General features: G+C 34.2%; 1 long non-coding RNA gene across 1 annotated transcript; it reads left to right on the plus strand.

The window, feature by feature from the left end:
* The first annotated feature begins 4,544 nt into the window (after window positions 1-4,544).
* Window positions 4,545-12,114, plus strand: LOC113299496. The gene is made up of 2 exons (XR_003335014.1): window positions 4,545-5,715; window positions 11,709-12,114. It is a non-coding gene; the product is annotated as an uncharacterized LOC113299496 (long non-coding RNA).
* Window positions 12,115-13,131: the final 1,017 nt, after the last annotated feature.

Below are 13,131 nucleotides of genomic sequence, written 5' to 3' on the forward strand. Positions count from 1 at the left end.
TCAAATGAGAAATATTTTCTCATACGAGCAATATTTACTTACTTTTACTATTAACATTCATTCGACAATTATATATTTGTCTCGACGGACATGTTCAATTCATGAATCTTAGAGCATTCGTAAATCATGCTCGACTCAGCAATACAAGGACTCATCATCCAATCAAGTCAACAACTGACTAATTAAATATACCTCTGCCTTGCAGACTCCACAATCACGAGACATCAATCGTGTCACATGGGGGGATATTAACTAGGGTTTTGGTCTGACGGCTTACGGCACGTGTGTTCACCGACGATGAGAATGTGACTAAGTCGTGCAAGCGGTTAGAGGAGTTAACAAAGTAGTGGGTGGACAATCAACCAAGTCTCCGCACGATGAGCAACTGGTTTTAACACGATTTCCCATTTTCCCACTCTTTGACTCCAGCAACCGTCACACTTAGTGGGATCAATGTGTCTGCTATTTCTTGCAATATAAATAAGCCTCTGAACCCATGATTGAACAACAAGAAGAACGCTCGTCTGAAAAAAGAATTCTCATCACACAAGAATTCTCATCGTCTGAGCAATCACTCTCAATAGAGCAAAATTCAATCAATCAGAACTTATCTTATTTCGAACTCAACAATTCACCACAGAATACACAACACATCTACAATCCTTGATCATCCTTGATCTCACACACTTCTCAGCTTCCCTCCTATAGATCGACCCATCCTCTCTTGTGACCGAATTGACTCTGGAACGACCATTGTCTTGGTTTAGGCCGGACTCCTACAGATTGATCTCTCGAACTCAAAGCACTCCCGTGAAGCGCATCTGTATGCAAAAGATTAAAAAATTTGCTCGGTCGATGAGTCTCCTCCGCATGGTCGTCTCTTCACTTTCCTATAAAACCAGCAATTCGTTTTCTCCCATCAACACAACCAAAATTAAGAGTTTCAGTTAATCTCAAATTCTTCAAAAAATGACCAAATAATGCTCGATGGACATAGTTGATGATCAACAAAAGGTTATCCATTCTGATTTTGATCATCAATCGAAGGCTCTATTTACTTTTTTGTAATAAGTTCTAACTCTTGAGTTACATTTAAGGCATAGAGATGAGTGTTCTTCTTCAGGAAGTTCAGAAAATATAGCTTTTGAGCAGCCACGAAGTTCAGGAATTATACCTTCTGAGAAGCCACGACTTGATTATGATGTTGCTAATAAAGCGAAAGAACCAATGAAGTCTGCGTAATGGTTATGTATTTTTCAAGGTGTTAAATAGTTATTTCCGAAAGGTGTTCAACAAGTTCATTGTGATTTAATAAAATATCACGCAGCATCTGGGTATTCATTAAAGATGACAAGAAGTGAAAAGTTGAGGATTGGTGCATGTTGAGGAGAACTGTAAATGGCATATATATGTTGTGTCTATTGATAGCGTTGAAGGAAAACCATTTAATACCAAGGAGTTAAATAACCATCCTAGTTTTGGTGGCGGACTTGTTAACAAACCACATGTGTCGAAGAAACTAATTAGTAGCTTGATTATTGATGAAATTAGACAAAATCCAAAGAAGAAGACTAAGGATATTATAGATCAATTTACAGGAGATTATGTCTTTGATATTAGTCGTTATAATACATATTCAGAGAAGAAGCATGCATTGAATACTACATGGTGGGAGAATTAGAAATCATTTATGTTCTTGAACTGGTATAAAAATAAATTGATTGAAACAAATCTCGGATCTTGTGTCGTTTTGGAAGTTGAAGATGGGACACAAATTTTTTAGAGGATATTTATATATTTTGAAAATGTATTCACGGATTTCATTACTGTCGCCCTTTATTATTCCTTGATGTGGCGCACTTGAAGAGCAAATACCTTGATCATATTATGGCAGCAACATGTCTAACCGAGAATGATGATAAGGTTTTTATCATTTTTTATGTTGGTTTCATCATTTTTTATTTTGGCTTCATCATTTTTTCTTTTGGTTTCATCATTTTTTCTGTTTGTTTCATCAATTTTTATCTCTTAGTCTGTTTTTTGTCCTGTTAGTTTCATCGTATTTTACGCTAAAACCTTTTTCAATATTCTATTTGTGTTCATGTTGCAGAAATCCATACTTTAACTTATGTTCTGGTTTCATCGGATAATGATTCGAACTGGAAATGATTTTTGGAGAATTTGAAGGAAGTCCTTTCTCCTATTTGAAAATAACTTACTTTTATGAGTGATCGAGATGTTGGTTTGGTGAATCAAATTTTTGTTGTATTCCCTGATGTTGTTCATGGTCGGTGTTTCTCGCATATGAAAAAAATATCAATACATGCTTGATAAAGTCCAACAAGGTTTATAACAACTATGTATTGAGATTGTTTGAAAAATGTGCATACATAAAGAATTTTCATAGAGTTGGGATAAGTTGATGCAGGATAAAATTCAGAAATTACAAGATTATCTTAGTAGATCTTCTATTGATAAATGGGCAAGTTTTTTTTTCGTGGTCGATGATATGGTAGGTTGTGTTCTAACATTGTTGTGAGTTTCAATGGTTGGATCATTGAAGAGAGAGAGAAGCTTATAGCCATCATGGTTGATGGGATCATGGTGAATCTTATGAAAAAATGTGTGAACGTCGTGAGAACTGTGCAACCTTATTGGATTGACGACAAACTCTATGTTTAGAATTTGAAACTGGGCTCTAGAACAACAAGATGCATGGCCATGAATGTAAATTCACCAAGTCGTCGCAATATGGGTTTGAAGTTCATTCTACATTAACACAAACCGTTGGCGTATTAACGGCTTCCTTTATGCCTATCATATCCGTTGTATCATGTTGAATAGAGAAGATCCATATAAATATGTTGAACACTACTTTACGGTAAATTTCTGCCGAGAATCATATTCAAGAGCAAGCAATTAATCATTGAAAAAGCAGGGGTCTAACAACCACACCCAATATTTCATTTAGGCAATCTGTATGGACTAACTCAAATATAATTCTAAGAGAATATTCTAGACAGCCAGACTCAATCAAGGAAAATATATCCAAGAGTTATATCTCTGTTTCTCAATGTAATCAGCAAATCAGATAGATAGAAATCCGCGAGCCTGATTATTATGAGAAACAACTTGAACGACGCCAAAGACTAATGTTCAAGTGTCAATCAATTTCAATCAACAACCAAAGGTTGGATTTAACAATTGATTGAACTACACACAACCTGTGATATTTCAATTATGTATAAAATATAATGCGGAAAAGAAATAACATAGACACCAGAAGTTTTGTTAACGAGGAAACCACAAATGCGGAAAAACCCCGGGACCTAGTCCATATTTGAACACCACATTGTATTAAGACGCTACAGACTCTAGCCTACTACAAGTTAACTTCGGACTGGAATGTAGTTGAGCTCTAACCAATCTCACACTGATTAAGGTACAGTCGCGTTCCTTACGCCTCTGAATCCCAGCAGGACTCTACGCACTTGATTCCCTTAGCTGATCTCACCCATAACTAAGAGTTGCTACAACCCAAAGTCGAAGACTTGATAAAAAAATCTGCCTCCCACAGAAAAGTTTATTTTAATAGATAAATAGGTCTCCCACAGAAATACATACGAAGTTTGTTCTGTCTTTTGATAAATCAAGGTGAACATGAACCAATTGATAATCCGGTCTTATATTCCCGAAGAACAACCTAGAAATATCAATCACCTCACAATAACCTAACCATATGGTAGTAGAACAAATTATTGTGGAATCACAAAGAATGAGACGAAGAGCTTTGTGATTACTTTTTATATCTTACCTATCGAAGATAAATCTCAAGCAAATATTAGAGAAGATAGTACTCAATACGATAGTGTTGATGGTGGTTTTTAGTTCAAGGCTAAAATTGTAAGACCCTGTATTTAATGTGTTGTCATTCTGTAAAGAAACAAAGCCATTTAAAAGTAATGAGTGCCTAGGCCTCTTTACTTACATATGTATTGAGAAATTAATTATATTTATATATAAAATTTATCCAGAATGGTGCGTGCAACAACAATCCCAAATATTCAATAAATTTTATTAATCTCCTGCCTGCATTATTTACTAACGCATGTCATACTGAGTATTTATTCCACGCCATGTTCCCAGATGAACTCTTGATGTTGACATGTGTTTGTGGGTGAAAACTTGTAAGGACCCTCAAGCTCGTCAACGATATTAGACTGGTCAAGAGTTGATCTAGAGATGATCAGAAACGTTTTAGCCGATAATGACTCTATTAACTTAACACGAACATTAATTAATAGAAACTAATCTAACAATGATTTGGATATGAAACTAGTACCATTGGATAGGTCTCAAAAAGTTATGCAGAATAGACTAACCGAACGTGTTAATCGGATACTGGACGAAGGAGATATCGTTGGATAGATATGAAGGGAAAAATAGTCCTTTTTCCTTGGACCGACCCTGACTACCCATATCTATTTGGAGGGTTCATTTATCATTTGTCCTTGGTCTTATCTCACCAGACCGAGAAGATAAACCCACATTTCCTTTCTTCTTCTTTCTTATTCTTCGTTCTTCTTCTCTCTTCTCTCTTCTTCTTCCCCGGCGATTCAGAGAGGAAATCTCTGGTGAGAAAACCTTATAAAAATTAGTGAAACCAATCGCTTGAGTGTGTTGTTGATGAGTTCATAGTTTGGGTTTGTTTAGAATCCTCGATTGAGATGAAGAGAAGTGTTCTGTGATAATTAGGGTTTGAGTTTGATGTTGAGGTTATTTGGAAATAGATAAGTTAACAGTTGAAGATCAAAGGTTTATTGCTAGATTGAAGTTGTAGTGTTTTTTTGAAGAAGAATCGAGGTATTAGTGATTCGGTGAAGAGTTAAGGTTTCACTAGAATTGCAGAGAAGATTCAAAAGATGAAATTGATACTCTAGAAGACTAATTGAAGATGTAATCAAGCAATTAAGGATGGGTTTGGTGAATTTGAGAAGTTGAATTGATGTTTTGGGCTTGAATTGAGAATTAGGAATTAATCTAGGATTTTCTGTGACTCGATGATGGTAATGAATATTATGGGTTTAAGATCGAGAAAGGAAGAGTAGAATCGAGTTTTTCTGCTGATGATGTTGAGGATTAATGAGTTATCGATGAACTGTGATGAGCTGCTGAATTTAGTCAAAGTAGAGAAGGATTTGAGTTCAGTTTCTTGAGCAAGCTATTCTAAGGTAAATTGTGTTCCTTGCAACTTAGAAAGTTATCTGATTTCTTCATTGAATTTATGTAAATGTTTAAGAACTCGTGGGTTGAGATGGGAATGGTTATGTGGCTGTAGCTTGGGTTTGATATGAATTATATGTTGGAGTCTTGAATAGATGATGGTTTGGAATGCTGCTGAGTTTATGAGTTTGTTAACTGATCTAAGAATTGTTATAGATGTATGTGTATGGAACAAGAATTGCAAAATGGGTATTACAAGTCGTGATGGTGAATTTTGCAAATATAATGGAACTGTGATTGTGGATATGGAGATGGTGTTGAATTGTGAACAACAACTGCGGGGAATGGTTGAATTCTTGTGGTGGTATGTGTGTGTGGTGTGAGATGAGATTGCAGGTGATGATAGTTTAGGAATGAGTTCTGTGTTGTATGAAAGTAGAATTTGGAGTTGCTGCTGCTATTATTGTTTGTTAGAGTTTAGTTGTTGTTGAGGTTGATGTGGATATGGTTTTGGAAGTGAACTGGTGGTGTTGTTTATGATAAATGTTGGGTTTTGACTGAAAAGAAGGCTTCATGAGGGATGGGTGAATTGGTTTCGTAGTTGGTGGTGTTGCTGCTGAGAGGAGAGGTTGTAACTGAAGTTGGTATGGTTGTATTATTGAAGTTACAGCTGCAGTTCAAACTGTATGCAGTGGTGCAAGTTCTGTTATTTGGATGATGAGTGAACTGGTGTAAGAAGAATGAGTTAATAGAGTTATAGATAGTGTTCCAGTGAAAGCTTGGGACTGCTTTTGCAGGTAAGCTGAATTGTGATTAAGAATGCACTTGTGAAGTTATTTGTGTTCAATGTACTGTTGTATTAAATTGATGTTGAAATGTAAAATTGGTAGATGGTGGTGTAAGAATTAGACTTGAAGTGTCCTGTAACATGGTATTTTTAGTTAAGCTTGTCTGACTGAATTGATTCAGTCTGACTTAGATTGTGTATTTGTCTGACTCAGTTTCTGACTGAGTTGTATTGGAGTTGACTCACCGAGTTTATCTATCTTGACCGAGTTGACTCAGTTGACCGATTTAGACTTTAGACTTTGACTGTTTGACCCTGGACTTTGATCCGACCTTGGACGTTGACTGTTAGTTGACCCTTGACCGTTAGTTCGACCGTTAGTGACTGTTAGTTGACTTTGTTGGATTTGGGCTTAGGGAAGTTTTCTTAATTAGATGTTTTGGACCTCTTGTGGTCCGAATTAGCCTTTGGCTTCTTCTACAAAGTTGTAGATAATCATAAGACTTAGCTATTGGACTATAGAACCAACCTAATTGAATTAGTAAACCTTAGCTATGCTAAAGATAGAGAATGTGAGTCATAAATAGGCTTAGAACCATTAGATAGACTTGTATGATTCTTGTGTGAGCCATTGTGGCTAGATTCTTAGAGTTCTTGTGTGATTAACAGTTAGCTATTAACAACGATCGAATCAAAGGATGAACCAGTGGATCATGGATCTCGAGGTAGGCGAGGCTTGTCATCAAAAGAGGTGGGAATCGATAACGAACTCTCTTGTATTCATTATTGTTTTACAAATCAATCTTGGTGTTGTGAAATTCATGCATATCTTTGTGTGCTTTGTGTGGTATGAAATGTGTGCCGACACAATATCCAGTATTCTAATGAGTGTGGTTAACACGAATATTACCTAATGAGTGTGGTTAGCACGAATATTATTCTTCCTTTATATCAAGTATTCTAATGAGTGTGGTTAGCACGAATATTACCTAATGAGTGTGGTTAGCACGAATATTACTCTTATGTGCGGCAACACACATCTCATACATGGATGTTTACTGTTATTTATGAATGTCTATGAAGAAGTTTCTACATTATGTTTTATTGTCTTTCCTTGTATTACCGACTTTCGATAAAACCTGCATTGTCTTCAAATTATATTAATGATTACTTGAAAGCTAGTTGTTGTTCCTACGGGGCACCCCTTTTAGGGATGATCTGCTCACCCATTCCCACTTTCAGTTTCAGAGACAGATCAGACTTGCGCAGCGGAAGCTTAGTGGCGTTGAGTCTTCGGTTATGTTTATTATGTTGTATATTATATTTGCAAACCAAATGACTATTGTATATGTATCATTTGAGAGGAATTCTTATTTATATATTTCTGAGCGGGGTTAGTTTTTGGGTTAAACTTTATAGCAGATTTCTTAATTGAATGTTAAGTGTTTTAGATTCTTAGTGCCTCTTTATTTAGTTAATCTCTTGCATTACTCAGCTGCTAGCTTTGGGGGCGCTACAGTGTTGGTATCAGAGCTCACTATTAGATCTTATATGGGAAACGATAGGAATAGCCAGTGCCAGTTAGTGAACTAGATTAGCTTAGAACTGGGTTGGGTTGTGAGATAAATCTTAATCCCTAAAGGCCATCAACAATTAAAAGTTTTGTTTGATTGAATGATTTGTTTGTTTGGTTGTTTTATATGTAATGAAGTAAAAATTGTAGGGTACACCAGTAACTTTACTAATGAGGATTAGGGTATAATTAATCTAAAGAGAATGAACACATAGACAATTCAATACTAAAAATAGTGAGATTAGTATTATTGATGAATCTTGAAAGTCATATAGAAAGTTACTGAATATCTTGACTTCTGTGTAGAATCAACAATTTATAATTACATAAATGTTAATAATATCTTTGGGACTCAACAATATTTGCAGGAGTAGTTAGAAATCATCAATGTTAATAATAAAAATATTATAATAATAGTAATGTTAGTTTTTAATAACGATTTCCTTAATCATAATCATCGACAATAGACGAAGACGGTAAGAAACTAGTTGGAATCCTAGCCACAAGCTGGGCTCCAACACAAAGTAATAGTAATTATAGATGATAATCAAAGTAATAATAATTATAATAAAGTAATGTTAGCATTTATCAATTAGTATCATATGGAAACTAACTTGGTTAAAATTTCATTGAAGATATATAACGATAAAAATAATATAATAGTTATGATTAAACATCTGTAGAAAATTATTGACGCTTATTTACGATTAAAATTTTGTAAATTAAACTAATGACAAATTAGAAGTACATGTTTTATGTCTGAACTAGATAATTAATGTAATATTTATTAGGTGTTTTGACTTAAGAAAACAATGTAATAATAGTATTCAAATGTTTGGTGAAGTATTAGAATTAAAAGAAAATAAATTTGTATATTAATAGGATCCTCCTTCGTAAATAGATTTAATCATCTTTTGAAATAGAAAATTAGTATGTTGAACTTAAACTGCTAGAATCTAAATTAGTATTGTATTGAGCATAACTTAATTAAAATCTCATTAACAAATATATAGCGATAAAATAATGATTAGGATTAAATAACTATGGGAAAATTATTAGTGTGTAATTACGGTTAAGTTTTGCAAAGTTAACTAATAATATATTAGAATTATATGTTATGTGTTTAAACCAAATAGTTAATATAAGGTGTGAGGTCATATAATGCATAAAATAAATATTAAACTTGTTAACGATTTTATACCCAGATTATTTTTAGTCCAATAAATGATTCACTAAATCATTAAATTACACACATGAAGAGATAATTGTAGTACTTGAATGCGTAGTGCAAAATTAGACTAAAAAGGAGAATAAATTTGCCTATGAATAAGATACTTATTATTAATATCAAAACTTAAGACATGTTCAAATTTTATGCAGACTCAAAATTTAAATTATACTAAATTACCAACGCCAATATAACAAGATATAATATACAGATTTAATATGAATAAATAAAATCTATTATATCAACCTTTACGTGAAAGAAGAGTTATATTTAAAAGATTAAGACTTAGTGTACCAACTGGGCTATTAACTTAAGAATAATGAAAACGATAATATAATTAAGACAATAATTTTTGATAAGATAAGCAAATAATAATACTGTATAATACCGATCAATATAAAATTTAGAGTTATTGTAAATGTCATTTGGATAATAATTATTGGATAGTAACAGCAAAATGTAATTTTTATTAATAGTACGATTTAAGGATATTACTTAGCAATAATATAAATTTAAGGAAATAAAGTTAGATCAAATCAAATGTAGTATTAATAGTAAAATTAAACTTGGCATTATGATTAATTACGATTAACTTTTATCGGTTTAAGAAATAAGAAATAAATGTAAAAATAATAATACCAAACAATTATGAAAAATTGTTGGCAGTTATTTGCTTATATCAAGTCACAATAAGTAACAGCAACATTTGGATAACGGTTATAACATTAAGTTGATCTTAAATAGTACATGAATTTAAAAATTATTTAGTTATAATAATATAGTTTCATTTGGAATTAAAATTCGATTTCATTAAAATAAATTTTGATTATTAAATTGCTTAAAATGAGGTGAACTGCCTATGAAGTAAAATTTTAAATTACACCAGTTACGATAAAATTTTAGAAACTAATTGATCTTAATAAATTAATACTTAGTTAATCCAGCACTGGGGAATAGTGAGGTTGGTAATTCTGATGTGTTCGGGTGATACTTGTTACGTAGGTAGGCATTGTCAGGCGTCGCAAACCTAGACAGGCAGCTGTATTCTTGTATCACTAGGCATTGAAGGGAGACTTGCTTCTATTAGTGTACTGATAGATCCCAAATTTTACTTAGAAACTTTATTATAGAGTATCCTCTCATAATTGAAAATAGTAACTTATTGGAATATAAATTTTTTTATTGAACCTAGAGCCACAAATTTTAAATTGTAGAAAGCCATATACGGTTGTGCTTTGTTTCATGTTGTTCGCCCTTAGACAAGAGACGGGATTATTCTATAAGTTGGGGAGTTTTGAAGACCTTAAGGGTGGTTTGATTTTTGAGGACGAAAATGAATAAAGTGGGGAGAATGTAAGGACCCTCAAGCTCGTCAACGATATTAGACTGGTCAAGAGTTGATCTAGAGATGATCAGAAACGTTTTAGCCGATAATGACTCGATTAACTTTAACACGAACGTTAATTAATAGAAACTAATCTAACGACGATTTAGATATGAAACTAGTACCATTGGATAGGTCTCAAAAAGTTATGCAGAATGGACTACTCGAACATGTTAAATCGAATACTGGACGAAGGAGATATCGTTGGATAGATATGAAGGGAAAAATAGTCATTTTTCCTTGGACCGACCCTGATTACCCATATCTATTTGGAGGGTTCATTTATCATTTGTCCTTGGTCTTATCTCACCAGACCGAGCAGATAAACCCACATTTCCTTTCTTCTTCTTTCTTATTCTTCGTTCTTCTCTCTTCTCTCTTCTTCTTCCCCGGCGATTCAGAGAGGAAATCTCTGGTGAGAAAACCTTATAAAACTTAGTGAAACCAATCGTTTGAGTGTGTTGTTGATGAGTTCATAGTTTGGGTTTGTTTAGAATCCTCGATTGAGATGAAGAGAAGTGTTCTGTGATAATTAGGGTTTGAGTTTGATGTTGAGGTTATTTGGAAATAGATAAGTTAACAGTTGAAGATCAAAGGGTTATTGCTAGATTGAAGTTGTAGTGTTGTTTTGAAGAAGAATCGAGGTATTAGTGATTCGATGAAGAGTTAAGGTTTCACTAGAATTGCAGAGAAGATTCAAAAGATGAAATTGATACTCTAGAAGACTAATTGAAGATGTAATCAAGCAATTAAGGATGGGTTTGGTGAATTTGAGAAGTTGAATTGATGTTTTGGGCTTGAATTGAGAATTAGGAATTAATCTAGGATTTTCTGTGACTCGATTATGGTAATGAATATTATGGGTTTAAGATCGAGAAAGGAAGAGTAGAATCGAGTTTGTCTGCTGATGATGTTGAGGATTAATGAGTTATCGATGAACTGTGATGAGCTGCTGAATTTAGTCAAAATAGAGAAGGATTTGAGTTCAGTTTCTTGAGCAAGCTATTCTAAGGTAAATTGTGTTCCTTGCAACTTAGAAAGTTATCTGATTTCTTCATTGAATTTATGTAAATGTTTAAGAACTCGTGGGTTGAGATGGGAATGGTTATGTGGCTGTAGCTTGGGTTTGATATGAATTATATGTTGGAGTCTTGAATAGATGATGGTTTGGAATGCTGCTGAGTTTATGAGTTTGTTAACTGATCTAAGAATTGTTATAGATGTATGTGTATGGAACAAGAATTTCAAAATGGGTATTACAAGTCGTGATGGTGAATTTTGCAAATATAATGGAACTGTGATTGTGGATATGGAGATGGTGTTGAATTGTGAACAACAACTGCGGGGAATGGTTGAATTCTTGTGGTGGTATGTGTGTGTGGTGTGAGATGAGGTTGCAGGTGATGATAGTTTAGGAATGAGTTCTGTGTTGTATGAAAGTAGAATTTGGAGTTGCTGCTGCTATTATTTTTTGTTAGAGTTTAGTTGTTGTTGCTAAGAAAACTGAATTGAGGTTGATGTGGATATGGTTTTGGAAGTGAACTGGTGGTGTTGTTTATGATAAATGTTGGGTTTTGACTGAAAAGAAGGCTTCATGAGGGATGGGTGAATTGGTTTCGTAGTTGGTGGTGTTGCTGCTGAGAGGAGAGGTTGTAACTGAAGTTGGTATGGTTGTATTATTGAAGTTACAGATGCAGTTCAAACTGTATGCAGTGGTGCAAGTTCTGTTATTTGGATGATGAGTGAACTGGTGTAAGAAGAATGAGTTAATAGAGTTGTAGATAGTGTTCCAGTGAAAGCTTGGGACTGCTTTTGCAGGTAAGCTGAATTGTGATTAAGAATGCACTTGTGAAGTTATTTGTGTTCAATGTAGTGTTGTATTAAATTGATGTTGAAATGTAAAATTGGTAGATGAAGGTGTAAGAATTAGACTTGAAGTGTCCTGTAACATGGTATTTTTAGTAAAGCTTGTCTGACTGAATTGATTCAGTCTGACTTAGATTGTGTATTTGTCTGACTCAGTTTCTGACTGAGTTGTATTGGAGTTGACTCATGCGTTGCTATCTCAAGCATGTTAGTCAATGTTAGTGATCAAAACTATAAGTCTTGATTTCTAGCCTACATAGCTAAGTCTCGGACTAGGATAAAAAAGTGTAGTTGAGCTCAATGACGAAGATCTATACAAGGAACCGTGGAACTTCATCAACAAAAAGGTATGTGGAGACTTGAACTTATCTATCACTCAAAAGTCTATCTCTTCTATCTCCTACTTATTATGAGACAAAAATCATATGCTATATAGACTAGATCATACACATTTGACATTTCGAGATGAGCATTCATTGCTTATTTTTTATCTCGAAATCGTGTGTTGGTAAAGCGTTTCGCTTTGATCAAGTTTATCTTCACCTAGTGACGAAAGTCATGAAAAGTTTCAATCACTTTGAGAATTGCTCTGACGTGAATCGGTCAGTGGATAACGGCCACATAGCGTCCTCTGAGAATGTCTCAATGATTGAAATAAGAGTTTAGATTACATAACCATGTATTCCTTGAACTGAAGTTTTCGAACTTTGTTGATCAAGAGAAATCGGGAGGATTGTGGAATTGGCTTGCCAAGTCCGCGAACCCAGTCCGCAGACTCAGTCCGCGAACTGTCGGAAGTTCTCGACCGAGAATTTCTGCTGGGATTTTCCGAAACTCGTTTGTGTGCTTAGTCCACGAACCAAGTCCGCGAACTGGCGGAAGTTCTCTTTCCGAGAATTTCTGCTGAGTTTGGAAAACTCAACCGATTAACTTAAGTCCGCGAACTTGTTTGTGAACTTAAGAGGTTATGATCTAAAGATGTGCTCTGAACATGAAACATTAAATTACTAAGGAATGCTTTATGAAAACTGTGGCTATAATGTTCATGAGACGATTTAATCGAATCGAAT

Source organism: Papaver somniferum, chromosome 7, assembly GCF_003573695.1.
Source record: "Papaver somniferum cultivar HN1 chromosome 7, ASM357369v1, whole genome shotgun sequence".
NCBI classification, from domain to species: domain Eukaryota; kingdom Viridiplantae; phylum Streptophyta; class Magnoliopsida; order Ranunculales; family Papaveraceae; genus Papaver; species Papaver somniferum.